The sequence below is a fragment of the Hibiscus syriacus genome, unplaced genomic scaffold, assembly GCF_006381635.1.
Source record: "Hibiscus syriacus cultivar Baekdansim isolate YM2019G1 unplaced genomic scaffold, ASM638163v2 tig00003725_pilon, whole genome shotgun sequence".
In the NCBI taxonomy this organism is placed as follows: Eukaryota; Viridiplantae; Streptophyta; class Magnoliopsida; order Malvales; family Malvaceae; genus Hibiscus; species Hibiscus syriacus.
In genome coordinates this window covers 2,185,376-2,201,061 of record NW_024061982.1, presented here as the reverse complement: position 1 = coordinate 2,201,061, position 15,686 = coordinate 2,185,376, and the positions used below count along the sequence as shown (strand labels likewise).

Genomic DNA, 15,686 nt, shown 5'->3' with positions numbered 1-15,686 from the left:
TTTCTTTGATGAGAGAAGATTAAGACTTAAGAAAGGGAGAGATTTGTTAGATGGGGTTGAACCAGATAATGCAATCCTTGTTTTAACGCAAGCTTGCTCAATATTCAAGAGTCTACATCTTCAACAGATTGCTTAAGCGTCATTTTCAACAGCCTATCATTTAGCTAATAACAGGATTATGGATAGTTTTAGTTCAATGTCCCCTTTAGTGGTAGTTGTTGGGCCTGCTCAGGCTTCATTGGCATAGCATAACAGGAAGAGTAAGAAGCTAGTAGCTTGTTTCCTCAAGTTCAACAACCCACGCAGATCTAGCCGAAGGCTCAGTGGACTCCACACGTCATTGGCAAGTCCATCCTAGCCGTCCATGTACAATTCTACGCGTACAAAAGTCTGGTCCATTTCCCAAGTACTGTAGATTAGGGTTATATATCAAATTATACATGAGGATTATTCTTGTATTCTTCTATTTTTATACTAGTGAAAATTTTCTTCTTTTACTGGTGATTTTCTCAAAAATCCACATAAAATACCGATGTCTATTTTATTGTGTAATCACTACATTTATCTTTATCTCCTAATAATATGGTAACAGAGAATCTAGATTGTTTGTCATCCTTGAAGTATGAAATCTTATGGATCACAGCACAAAATTCAAGTTGAGGCAAATGTGAGAAGAAGTCTAATTTCGTTAGGTACTTTATATTCAAAAGAGTAAAGATGCTCCAATAAAGATGAAACAATAAAACTTTGCAAAGATTCTCTGGTTGTGATGAAATAAGGAAAATTGTCAAGTTTTATGGTATGTAAGGTTCAATAGTATTAAACAATATATTTATTTATTTATTATCGTATGTGTCAAATGACAGTGTTACTAGTGAAAATTTCTTGACCGAATCAAACCAAAAAAAATATTTCGTTTGAACAAGACAATTGTGTGTATAACGATTTTGGGAAGCAAAACATAATTCAATTTTGTTAGTACAAAAATTTCAAAAGAAAAAAGAGAGTCCAATTTATCTCTTGGATTAACAACGAAAAAGATAAAATTGTCCTTTGTGATTAGGATCATGTTGTGCATGATATTACTCATGATAATATAATTGTAAGCAAAGTTGACACTTGATTTTATAGATATGAATATTAAGGTATCACATACATTTAAGCTTAGACAAGAATTGATTTCAGTTGACAATCATTGTTAAAGAATTCATATTTAAGGATTTTTATTAAAAAGTGGAGGATATGTTCTCAAAGGTGGATAATTTGTTTATTGATGTAAGAATTGTTTTTTGTTGAATATTAGTGATTAATCGAATTTGGGTTTTGTCTCTAACACTTTGTACTTTTACAATGTGGGTCAAGTTGGAGATTATAAGAGTTTGACTCAAATTCAATTTGACTTAAATTGAATTGAGAAATCAGGAAACATAGTTTGATTGAAAGTGGGAAGTTTATTCTATTTATGTTGATTGAAACTAGGAAACATAACTTGAGTAGATTTCTTGTTAGGGGTGAGCAAAACTCGACTCAACTCAAAAAATATTTTTTTTTCAATTTGGAATTACTTGAGTCAAGTTATTTGAGTTGTTCGAGTTAACTCTAATTATTAAATCAGTTTTCAAGTTTGATTCAAGTTGAATTTTGAATTTTTGAGTCAACTAAAAAACCAAAAATTTAGCTCAAGTGTTTTGATAAATTTACGATTTGGTCCCTAATTTCTTTATTTCATCATTTTTCCTTCATTTTAATAAACTATTTTAAAATTCCTACATATTTTAAATTCCTCTTTTTGATAACAAATTTTCTATTTTCAATTTAGTCCTTCAATTTTGCATGATTTCTTTATTTCTTCAATTCATTCTTTATTTTAATTCTATTTTGACTAAATTTAAACCACATGGTCATCTACCACTATAGAATACTTGTGTAACTTCAATTCATATTTTTAAATATAAATTTACTTTTTTCATTTTAGTCCCTTAACTCCACATTTTATTCAATTTGGTATTCTAACATAAACTTTTGGAAGTTCTCTTTTCCATCAATTTTTTGACTCCTTTATACTCCCATCAATATTTTATTCTCAAAATACTTTCTTTCAAAAATGATATTATAAATATATTTTATAATTTTATATTGTATTTGAGTTATTAAAAAACATTACAATCTGAAGAAGAAAAAAATGATATATATATATATATATATATATATATATATATATATATATATATATATATATATATATATATATATATATATATATATATATCTTATATGTAAGAGAAAGTCGATAAACTAGAACCAATACATACTATAATATTATAATAATTATAATTAAATTTGTCTAGAAACTAAATAACTTCATTTGACTTGACTCAACTCGAAAAAAATCAAATAAAGTTTGAGTTACAAAAAATGACTCATTAACTCGAAATATTTTGAATCAACTTGACTCAATTGAGTGCTCAATTTTATTTCTTGTTATGCAAGTTTCATTTCTAATCAAGTAATTATTTCTATAAATAGATACTATGGATTAGTGCTAGATATCAAGTTGTTCGAGGATTACTCTTGTATTATTCTATTTTTGACATAAGTGAAAATTCTCCTTACGATTTTGCTGAAAGAATTTTCTACCTCAAACTTGATGTCTATTTTATTATGCAATCGTTATGTTTTTCATTGTCTCCTAACAATAATTAAATTAAATTTTATTATAATTTTAGTGATTAAAAAATATTTTATGATTAAATTTACTTAGATAAGAATTCTTATAAAATAAAATAAAATTAATGAACAAAGTTTATTTTCTCTATAAATACAAAGTCTTAACCTTTACGAGAGAATTATTTTGAAGAAATATAATTAATTTTTTCATCTATGTAATTATTGGATGTTGTAGAAATGAGTTTTATAGGTGTCTCAACCGTCTTTCGATTGGATCCGGAATTGGGCTTTGACTTGGATTAAATGATTTGGAGTCGCCACCGATCACTTTTACGAGCATTTAGGCGGATCGGACATCATTTTACCTCATATGTGTTTTACTAGAGATGTGTCGGGTTCAAGAATCGGTTACGGTCAATGAAGGATTAACACCCTTGAACCGCCCTTTCTGTACCAATTAATTTACCGGTTGTCTTAATTGTTAAAATTTGAATAATTTAAATACCCGATTCGAATTGCTTACCTTAGATTGGTTGAAATTCTTCTAAAAAATCGAAAATGTTAGAAAAATAATAATAACAATAAATAGAAATTAAATACATCAAAAAAATGATAATATTAAATAAAAAAAATAAAATACCAAAATAATAAATCAAAAAGGAAAGAGGAAAAAATAAAAAAGGAAAAAATATGAGATAAATAATAATAATAATAATAAAACAAAGAGAGATAAAAAATAATAATGAAAATACAATAAAAATACCAAAATAAAATTGGAATAAAAATAAAATTAAATAAAAAATTAAATATTGAAAAACGAAACAATCGTTATGAAAAACAATTAACAAATAAGAAAAACAATATATATATACATATATAAATAAATAAATAAAGAATAAAAAATTTAAGGTATCAAAATATCGAAAACAAATATTTAAAGGACTAAAATGAAACATGGCTCCATCGCTACAAATGGGGAACTCTTAAATGACTCAAGCTCTAATTAACCCAAAATTCTATGAAAAATCAAAACCTCTTGATTTTCACGCGTGAAAGCCATTTCCCTTGGTTTCTTTTCCAGTGTTGTGCTCTTCCTTTGCTTTCTATCCTCTCAAATATAAACACACAAAAACCAAGCAAAAATCCTACAAATCCTCACCCGAAAACACTACCTTTGATGGCCTTGATGATTCCTTTCACTCCGATGAAACAAGGACGACCGGGACCAAGAGGTAAACTCTATTTTTCAAAGCCTCCTTTTCGAATCTTCTCTTGTTTTTCCCTGGGATTAGTACGTGTTGCCTTCGAAGAACTCCTCTTTTATGGTTGTATGTGGGTGTCTTAAAAAATGATCTCGTATTTGCTTCGTATTTTATGGTATTTCCTCCCCCTTCATTGTGTTGATTACATGGGTATTTATAGGGTTTGAATGCCCCTATTTTTTTGGTGTTTGATTCCTAGTAGAATACTAACATTTGTGGTGTTTTTTGGTGTTGGTGTCTCATGCTTCCACGTTTGTTGGTGACTGAGAATGGTAGGAGGCTGGCCGAAACAAACGGTTGATTGAAGTGTCTTCGAGAGTGGGTTATGGCGCTGTTGAGGCTTGGAGAGATTAGGGTTTCCAAACAGACCCTAACATGTATGTTGGTTTTGGGTGGGCTTGTTGTACTGGGCCACTTGAGTTGTATTTGTGACGGGCCTGTAAAAACAAACAAGAAAGGAATAAATATGTAATTATAATAATAGTGTATTATAATATATAGTATTTATGTATCATATCTATATGGTACAAATTAATACTATATAATATAATAAACTAATTAAATGAATGACTCCAGTCGGACGAAAATGAGTATTTACAGTTGCCCCTCTTTGTCCTTTTTCGTGTAACGAAAAATAGGGCAAAGATAAAAGAATACAAATTTTCGTTCGGTGGAGTTTGAAAATTAACTCTGATATTTCGATTAAGAATAACTCCCTATCGAATTGAGTTGTGGATGGCTCATCCGTCATGAAGTTGAGTCCATCTGAAAATGATATGGAATTGAAGTCGTAATTCGGGATTTGAATTGAATTGTGGCTTCTCGTTGCCAAATTGTAATAAACTTCAGTCTTCTTCTCGATTTAAAGATCTTGGTTTTAAAATTCGACTGGAAAATAGTTCATTGACTCCACCACGTGGTTGAAGCGGCATCGAGCTGAATGGTTTTAAGCTTCAGTTTTGATAGATAACCCTTCTTACTTTGAGCTATGCTGTAAATTTACTATGCCTCTGAGCTGAGTGTAATCGAACTCAAAGTTTATGTGTTTCAAGAGAAAGATTTTCAAAGGTCTTTTTGTGTTTCAAGAGAAACTGTCGCAAGGGAGACAAAATTTTGTTTCAAGGGAAACATATTCAAAGATTGGTGTTTCAAGAGAAACTATCCCAAGAGAGACACAACTTTGTTTCAAGAGTGACAAAATTTGTTTCAAGAGAAACTGGCTCAAAAGAAACTGTCTCGAGAGAGACGAAATTTCTTTAAAGGAAAATAGATTCAAAGATTTTGTTTCAAGGGAAACTGTCTCAAGAGAGACAAAATTTGATTCAAGGGAAATTGTCTCAAGAGAGACAAAATTTGTTTTAAGAGAAACTGTCTCAAGAGAGACAAAACTTTGTTTTGAGTAAATTAATCTTGAGCAAGACGACCCCTTGTTTCAAGAGAAACAATCTCAAAGGTGATCGATAATCTGCTTGTTCATGCATGTTAAATAAATCCTTTCAGAAGCTTTAATCGTTGACTTAAGGAAGTCAAATCTATGGATGACATGTTTGTTGTGACACTAAATCACTTCATCGGGCACGATATCCTTCTTCGTGGAGTTGAAATCGTGGATGACTCATTCGTTGTGAAGTCGAGCTTTTAATTAGATGTCATTCGTTGTGAAGTTAAGATCCACACTTGTAAATTGCACTTCTTTTTAGTTCAATATCTTTCACTGTGAAGTTGAAATTGACTCTAGCATGAATCTACAAAATTATGCACATATGCGATGCTTTTATGTATGCCTAAAATGTATATACGAAACATGTTATTTTATGGTTTGGAGAGAAATCTCAATTTCTGGTTATCCATCTCGATGACTCTTGATGTTGGAATCTTAAATTTCTGATTCTTGATCTTGGATTCTTCTACATGCTTAAATCTGATGTACAAAATGTTGATCTGTGAGGAAATAATTGCGTGAGCAGTCTTCATTCTTTCTGTGACTCAGTTTGTCTTCATTTCCACCAGGGTGTACTCTTGCAAACCTCAACCCAAAAAATTTGGCTTTTTTTGCCCCAGCTTCAATCTTGAGCTTCGGATAGATATTCATTGATTTCCAAGACATACTTCCAGAGAACTTATCTTGTTTGAAAATTCTTTTCTTCCTTTGAATTTTCAAAATTTTGAAAAATATCAAAATGAGTTTTGAAAAATATTGCCTCCTTCTAGGTTTCATAATTGAAGCAAGTCATAAAACAAGAGTTTATATCAAAAGAATCGAATTCTCTTTTAAGCTTTGATAGCTGTAAATCTTTGACAAATATCATGACCGAAAAGTTTGTTTAGAGGTGGGTTATTTAAATTAAGGTTTGTTTCATCGATTCGGTCATCGCGAAGACCATGGCATGCCCCTCTTTCTTGATTTGGCATTTTGATCGGAGGCGAACAAAATGACACAACTATCAAAATCAATGGCTAGACCTTTCAGAACACTTCTGTTTCAGTTCTCTGAAATCTTCCATTTGTTCAAGCTTCGTAGGCTTCTCTAACAAAGATAGTGCAGAAATATCAATCTAAAAATGAAATTCATGAGTGCTCGTGTGAAATTGACTATAACAGGTGTTTCTTAACTCTCTTAGTCCATTTTTACCGAAACTTCTTATTTAAATTTTCTATTGTCTGGCTAGCTGAATCCGTAAAGCCGGGGCATTTAACCAATTGTTCTAGAGGGACAGCTTAATATCATTGTATAGATATTATAATTGCCTTTATCAGGCTAGCTGAATTTTATCCATAAAGCCTAGCCGTTTAACCAATTGCTCTAGAGGGACAACTCAAGCTTTATTGTATATTATAATCACCTTTATCAGGTTAGCTGAATATTATCTATAAAGCCGGGGCGTTTAACCAATTTCTTTAGAGGGACAACTCAAGCTTTATTGTATATAATATTATAATGTGGGTATACGGGTTCAATTTCTTAAGTTTGTTAAGAAGAACCTGTTATAGTCTAGGTGTTTTTTAAAGTCAGAAAATCTCATCGTTAGAGTTCAATTCCTAAGCAACTAACCTAAACTAGATTCACCTACTTGACCATTCCATCTGAGAAGATCATGATCATCATTGAACGTCATTAATATAAGTAGAACCCAATTAGCTTTGCAATTTCATGTACTAGATGCCCCATTTTATCCGCTTCTAATACATGTCTGGTTGCCAAACCCTGGATGGACTCTTCATGAGAAGAGAAAACTAGCTCGGTCCTCGTAAGAGAAGAGCATGTAGTCTGGTGTATCTTTTAAATTAGGATCAAGGGATCTTTATTTTGCAGGGTTCAAACTTGTCATTTGTCAAAGATTTACAACCTCAATTATTAAAAAACCTTTAATTAAGGTGATATTCAAGGAATTTAAGATTAAAATTTGCTCATTTCCTCATAAGGAAGCATTTTATTTAAAATGTTTGAACGTCAAGTGACCTTAAAAAATTTCACACATAAGAAGTACGAAAGAAAGAAAAAAAGTTCAAACAAACTGATATACTTGAAAATGCAACAAAATTCCTGATGGATGCCCCTTCTGACTCTCGGTCAGAATGCCCCATTACACATTGAAAGTCAATGCCCCTAAATTGATCAGATCTTGGACCTTACGTTTCAATGCCCCACAACTCTCAGTGGTGTGCCCTGAGCTCCCAATATGATAGATGCATATGGATTTAATATTATGGCCTTCAGGATATGGGGCCTCTCTAGGTTTGGATTGAATCGGAATCACGAGATTCTTCTCAACTAGCGTTGGGAGCAACTCCTCATATGTCATTGGGATTGGACTGATGCGAGTCTTTTTATGGAAGACATTATGAGGTCTAATCCCCATATTAGTCAAGTAAGATTACCTTTCATTCCTTGGTTCTCTCTGAGTTCGTTTTGAAGTACCGGATGGTATAGCTGCAGTGGTTGAGATCGTAACACCTTTGTTAGCGTTGTAGGTGTTGACATTGTTGATCTCTCGCTCTTTGCTCTTCATGGGAAGCTTCACACTAGAGTCACTTCCCTCAATTTTTCCTTGTTTTATAGCTAGATCGATCATCTCACCAGCCATAACTAGATCTGAGAAACTTCCCGATGTGATTGCCACCAGGTGCCCGAAGTAAGGTGCCTTCAGGGTTTATACAAACAACTTTCTGGTTTCCTTTTCATCCAAAAGTGAATGAACTTGCACAACCAAATCCCTCTATCGCTGTGCGTATTGTCAGAAACTTTCATTGTTCTTTTTCTCCATGCTTTATAATATAACTCGGTTTGGTCTCATATCGTTAATATATTTGTATTGCTCCAATAAAGACTTGGCTAAGTCTTTCAATGTCTTAATATGAGTTCGACTGAGCTGGTTGTACCACCGGATAGCTGAACCGGACAGGCTCTCTTAGAAGCAATGGATCATGAGTTGGTTATTTCCCCATATCTCGTCATCTTCTGATTGAACATAGTGATGTGGGCTAAGGGACAGTTGTTCCCATCGAATTTCTCGAACTTAGGGACCTTAAAATTTGGCGGAAGCACCAAATCTGGAACGAGACTCAGCTTCATTACGTCCACTCCATAATAGTCATGGTCCCCTTGGACCATCTTCATCTGATCTTCTAACATCCTGATCTTCTCTTCTGTCTTCTTTGTCTTATCCTCCTCGTCAAAATTCGGGATATGATAGTCTTTCAGATGATTGTCAGTGTTGGTTGTGGAAGCTTGTATATTTGCACCAGATATGGCTTTCCCCTTGATAGCAGATGAGTCTCCTTGTAATCCGGGTAAGATCCTGGGTGAGACAACCACTTGTAGGGTTGATGGTATGGTGACTCTTTCAGATGAACCTGTCCCCGGTATACTGGCTTGTTGGAGACCCGATAACTTGGCCATAATTTGATCGACCAAGGACTCCTGGTTCTTCTTGATGGACTCCAGGGTACTTTGACTGTTCTGAGCCATCTTATCCTCCAGCTATTTCTGTAATTTTGTCATATTCTCTTCGATTTGAATGATTTTGGCGTCCATTCGCCTCTTTTTCAAGCGGGTGTTATGCAGATGGGGTGTGTCCAACGCTTGAGGTGGTGTATCCAGTATTTATTCCTTTTATTGAAGCATTCTTCCGTTAGTTAATGCAAATGCAAAGAAAATAACAAAATGCAAAAATTGTCTAAATGCATGATGCATGAAATATCCGAGGCATTGATCCAAAAACATGTATGTTATTATAAATAATATTTATTAGGACAAAAGTGTTTTATCTTTTAAGAGACAATAAACATATTTAAAGGTACATTCGGATTAAATTCTCTAGACCCGAAACGGGTTGACTAGTCTTATGTCTTCATCTGTCACCGGTTGAATACCCTGCCGAACAGCTCCAGCTTCTCTGGCTAAACCGTGTAAGTGACGAGTTGTTTTTTGTACTTGTTCTCAGAAGTATCGAATGACTGCATCTCTGGCTTTCATCCTTTGCTGAACCTATTCTCTAACGGAAACACCATTGGAATCCTCCATCAATCTTGTTCTTGTTGTCTTTGAAGGGACTCTCGATATCAATAACCTTTTACTCGTCTTGCCCCTGTCACCTTTGTCAACCTATTTTTGAAAAGTTGACTTTTGATGTACTTGATTGTGGGTACCACATCTTCTTGATCGAATGTGACATATAGTTGCCTTGCAGATTGTCCTTCTTTTCTTTCTGGGTCTTTTCTGACCATAGTGTGACCCCTGCGTTTTTTACCTCTTGTATTACAACCCCTTTGTCCATTAATGCAGATTATTCATGTTTAACAAACACGCTTTTGGTGTATCAATACCTCTTTTAAATGATACGAATGATGAAAATAAAATAAAAGATAACAAAAATAAAAAGAGTTAGTGAGGTAAATCAAAACAATAATAAAAAATGAAAAACACTACCCCACATGCTTTAATTCCTACCCGGACATGATCTCTATCTCGCATATTAATTTCAAACAAATCCTAATCGTGTATTTGTCTAGTTCGCATGCTTTGAACAGAAAGTAAAGCAGTAAACAAAGCAACCTAGGGTTTGGAATAAGGTTTTGGGGTGGGCTCTAATTCCTTGTAGTTTCCCAGTTCAGGTTCTAAAGAAGGTACTCGAGTTCTCCTTACTGGATCCCCCTTGGGCTTGCCAGACTCTTAGTCCTAAGCCTATTACAAGCTTGCGTGGACTAAGTTAAACTCGAGAGGACAAAATCCCTTATGTCTGTGCAGTGAATAAATTCACACGAAGACATAAGATATATGAATCCCGAAGGCTACTTGCTAGGCTTGTGCGGTGAATAAATTTACACGAATGCGTCACTTTCACCCCACTTAAATAGGGTTCAGAGCTCGGTTTTAGAGCATTAAATGAAAAACAAGTTTTGAAGGGATGAAATCATTAGAAAACAGTTAGTACAACTATTTACTCGAAAATATAATCAAAAAGTAAGCAATAAGGATCGGAATGTTACCTTACAATTTAAAGTTACCCTTTTCGTTAAAAAGACAACTGGAAATTACCTTAGTCTGACTCACTTACTTGCCCCCAGCAGAGTCGTCAAGCTGTCGGAATCGTATTTCGGTTGGACCCGGAATTGGGCTTCGACTTGGATTAAATGATTTGGAGTCACCATCGATTACCTTTACGAGCATTTAGGCGGATCGGACACCATTTTACCTGATCTGCGTTTTACCAAAGATGTGTCGGGTTCAAGAGTCGGTTACGGTCAAGAAAGGATTTTCACCCTTGAGCTGCCCTTTCGGTACCAATTAATTTATCGGTTGTCTTAATTGCGAAAATTTGAATAATTAAAATTTAAATACCCGATTCGAATTGCTTACCTTTGATTGGTTGAAATTCTTCTAAAAAATCAAAAATGTTAGAATAATAATAATAACAATAAATAGAAATTAAATACATCAAAAATGATAATATTAAATAAATAAATAAAATACCAAAATAATAAATCAAAAAGGAAAGAGGAAAAAAATAAAAAAGGAAAAAATATGAGATAAATAATAATATAATAATAATAATAATAATAACAAAGAGAGATAAATAATAATAATGAAAATACGATAAAACAAACCAAAATAAAATTGGAATAAAAATAAAATGAAATAAAAAATTAAATATTAAAAAACGAAACAATCGTTATGAAAAAAAAATTAACAAATAAGAAATATATATATATATATATATAAATAATTAAATAAATAAATAATAAAAATAAAAAAAAATTAAAGGACTAAAATAAAATACATGTATAATATAGTGCCAAACTTAAAAAAAATAAAGCTAACATGTGATTAATAATAAAATCAAGTAACCAAATCAAAATAAATGAAAACATAGTTCTATCACTACAAATGGGGAACTCTTAAATGACTCATGCTCTAATTAACCCAAAATTTCTATGAAAATCAAAACCCCTTGATTTTCTCTCGTGAAAGCCATTTGCCCTGGTTTCTTTTCCAGTGTTGTGCTCTTCCTTTGCTTTCTATCCTCTCAAATAGAAACAAAAAAAAAACCAAACAAAAATCCTACAAATCCTCACCCGAAAACACTACCTTTGATGGCCTTGATGATTCCTTTCACTCTGATGAAACAAGGACGACCGGGATCAAGAGGTAAACTCTCTTTTTCGAAGCCTCCTTTTCAAATCTTCTCTTGTTTTTTTTTCGGTATTAGTACGTGTTGCCTTCGAAAAACTCCTCTTTTATGGTTGCATTTGGGTATCTTCAAAAATGATCTCGTATTTGCTTCGTATTTTCTGGTATTTCCTCCCCCTTCATTGTGTTTTATAGGGTTCGAATGCCCCTATTTTTTTTTTGGTGTTTGATTCCTAGTAGAATACTAACACTTGTGGTGTTTGTTGGTGTTGGTGTCCCATGCTTCCACGTTTGTTGGTGGCCGAGAATGGTGGGGGGCTGGTCGAAACAAACGGCTGGTTGAAGTGTCTTCGAGAGTGGGTTGCGCCGCTGTTGAGACTTGGAGAGATTAGGGTTTCCAAACAGACCCTAACGTGTATGTTGGTCTTGGGTGGGCTTGCTGTACTGGGCCACTTGAGTTGTATTTGTGACGGGCCTGTAAAAACAAAAAAGAAAGGAATAAATATGTAATTATAATAATAATGTATTATAATATATAGTATTTATGTAACATATCTATATGGTACAAATTAATACTATATAATATAATAAACTAATTAAATGAATGACTCAAAATGAGTGTTTACAATAGGATGTTAGAAGAGTATTTTGGAATATATCAGATTTTTAAGATATATATATTTTAGAATATACCACATTAAGTCTTAACCGTTAGTCATGTCATCGTCTTATTACTGACTTAACGACAGACTGATATAATCAAATGAAAAACTAAAATTCAATATTATAATTAACAAATTAAAAGTTTAATAATATAAACAACTTAACGAACAAACATCAGTGATATTTAAAGTAGTTTTTACGTTTATATTATTAGTGATCATTATATTTCTAATAAATTATTATTATTTCTTCCGTCCACGAAGATGGACAAAATCGAATCATCTAAAATCTAAGTTTATTCTATACTGATTTTGCATCGATTGTTTTTTCACAGGCAAGCTCAGTGTTATATTAAATTATTTATCACCATCTCCTTACAGATTCGAAACGGCTGTTTCTCTGATCTTAAAACACGTCGTAGGGCCCACTCAAATCACCCTCAACACACTAAAAAAGTACCATTTGGGTTTGTGAGACGTATCATTAGTACGCAAGAAAACAAAGCTGAAACTGATTTGCAGGTTTTGGTCAAACTTTCTCAACACACAAATTTGTTCCTTCATCACAGTTTCTGAGTATTTGAACGAGTTGCATGGAAACGTGGATTATTCATGCCCTGCTTCCTGCATTTTATTATGGAGGGGATAGCTTCTTCACTCGATATGATAATTCATTGGATAAAGGGCAAAAAAACGAGTTGGTGTAAAATGGTAATTAACCCGTAAAAGGTAAAAGGTAAAAGGTAAAAGGTAAAAGGTAAAAGGTAAAAGGTAAAAGGTAAAAGGTAAAAGGTAAAAGGTAAAAGGTAAAAGGTAAAAGGTAAAAGGTAAAAGGTAAAAGGTAAAAGGTAAAAGGTAAAAGGTAAAAGGTAAAAAGATTTCTTTTCTTTTTGGGTCTAACAAAAGACGGAAGATAGGAAATCTGTTAACACAGACCCGAAAGCACCAGGATGACAGTACATGAATATCAAACAAATCACTGACTGTTTCTTTTTTTCTTTGCTTTGTACCTTTCTTGTTAGGCCCAAAAAACCTTCATGCTCGCCTCCTTTACAGCTTTACATACGGGACAAGAATCAAGAAAAGCTTCACAAGACATGCACGAGCAAAGGTGCCTGCAAGGTAGGAAGAGAACGCACGAGCTCCTAGAGTTGCAGTGTTTGCAAGCAATCTTTTTACTGCTCTTCACTTCCTGTTGATCATCACAGGAGCCACAGCAAACGGACTCGGCATCTTCAGCTGCATTGCTGACCATGATTAGCCCCTCTTTGACCTGCTCCACTGCGTTGCTTAGATCCAACGCTATTGCTTCATTTGTTTTCGCCAGTCTTTCCCATGTCTTGCTCTCCATTTCGACTTTCTTGAGGCAGGCTTCAAGCTCCAGTGTTTTCTTTCTTGCTCGTGCCAAGTCTTCTTCCTTTCGCTTCATCAGATGCAAAGCCTTCGATTCCATAACATTTATCAAGGTCGCCAGTTGCCGTTTCCTTTGTTCTAGTAGAACAGATTTTAGCCTCTCGTTCTGTTTCAAGTTGGTGGGAGATTGTCAGTAAAATAAAACCCAACAGAAATGGTCAATTCCTCCAAAAAAAAAAAAAAGAAAGAGAATCTTGCCTGCAAGTCAAGAATGAAATCAAGTTCCTGCCTTTGCACCTCCAATTGAGCATCTAAAGATTGAAAAAATGCCATGGAGAGAAAACCATCACACATTGACGACGACGAAGAAACAGCAGAAGCCAAGTTCTGAGCGTTTTGGTCCAGATGGAAGGAACCATCATCTGTTGAGGAGGGTAACAAAATCAGCAACAAATGAAGGAACAGCGGGTGCAGGGATTGACATGCAATCCTGAAGGCCGCACATGGGCAAAGATAAACCCAGTTCTCAGGATACAACTGCTCTTGAACAGCCATATAACAACTTTCGAAATTCACATAAACGCTTTGAAGAAGAAGAGTATTAATAAGAAAATCAGAAGGGAAATGGGGCTTGGTTTTCAGCTGGGAAGGGTGAGGCTCTCCGTATATATCAGAAGAGATTCATAACCTCTGCCTTCTTTGTTGCTCTGGTTTAACTGAAATAGACCATCATGAAACAAACCCGTGGATGGTTATAAGTAGAGTAGGAAAACCGACAAAAGCTTTAAAAACAATATTTTTTTTTATATTTGATTCGACTTATTAATGAAAGGGACGATTTTATGGATATAATAATGATTGCTTTTGGATTGACGTATTTAAGGATTTTGTTTATTGTTTTTTGGGGTAAATTCACGAGATAATGTTCTCGAATTTTTTTTTCCACGATATGGTGCACATCATAGATTAATTGCTGGAATGGGGTGAATTCAACAGTGATTGCCATAGGACGCCATGCAATCCAGGCGACCTTGGAGGACGCCATGCAATCCTGGCGACATACGGGTGACATACGAGGGTGACATACGAGCCATATACGAGCCATATACGAGTCATACGAGCCAATGGGGAGGATGCAACGAGGCAATGGGGAGCATGCAGGAATAGAGAGCCAATGGGGAGCATGCAACGAGCCATATACGAGCCCACGGGGAGCATGCAGGAATAGAGAGCCAATGGGGAGCATGCAACGAGCCATATACGAGCCAATGGGGAGCATGCAGGAATAGAGAGCCAATGGGGAGCATGCAACGAGCCATATACGAGCCATGCCGAGCCATGCAGGAATAGAGAGGTCGCCATGCAGCCTAGGCGACCTTGTAGGTCGCCATGTAGTCCCGGCGACCTTGTAGGTCGCCATGTAGTCCCGGCGACCTTGTAGGTCGCCATGTAGTCCCGGCGCCATTCCATCATCCATGCACATGCACAGCCACATAGCCACATAGATTCCTTCACGTGCTCCCCGCTGCATTGCCTACACCTCCCAATTCACGTGCTCCCCGCTGCATGCCTACACCTCCCAATGCATGCATGTGAACCATTTGAGGCATGTGAACCATTTGATTATTGGTACAATAATTGAACGCGTGAAATCAGCTGCAATTGTACAATTGGTGAAATAATTGAGGCCTCAGCCGTTATAAAAGAAAGAAAGAAAGGGAGAAGAGATTGCAGAAGAAAGGGAGAAGAGATTGCAGCCGAGAAAGAAAGAAAGAAAGGGAGAAAGGAAAGGAAGAAAGGGAGAAAGGAAAGTAAGAAGAAGAAAGGGAGATAAGGTAAATTTTTTATATTTAAATTAGTTTATTATTATAAATGTTTAATTTGTTAGTTTAGGGTTTAGGGTTAAACAAAAGCAGTTAATTAGTTTGTTAGTTTAGGGTTATATGATTGTTAGTTTAAGTTATAGTATACATAAATTAAAAATTATTTAATTAGTATATGTTTGATAGTTATATAGTTAAAAATAATTAATTAGTTTGTATTGTTAATAGTTAGTTATATAAAAAAAATTATTTAATTAGTTTGTGTTAGTTAAATAGTTAAGTTATATTT

General features: G+C 34.3%; 1 pseudogene; it reads right to left on the bottom strand.

Annotated features, from left to right (window-relative positions):
- Positions 1-13,162: 13,162 nt before the first annotated feature.
- LOC120183034 lies at positions 13,163-14,186 on the bottom strand (annotated as a pseudogene).
- Between the last annotated feature and the right edge of the window lie 1,500 nt (positions 14,187-15,686).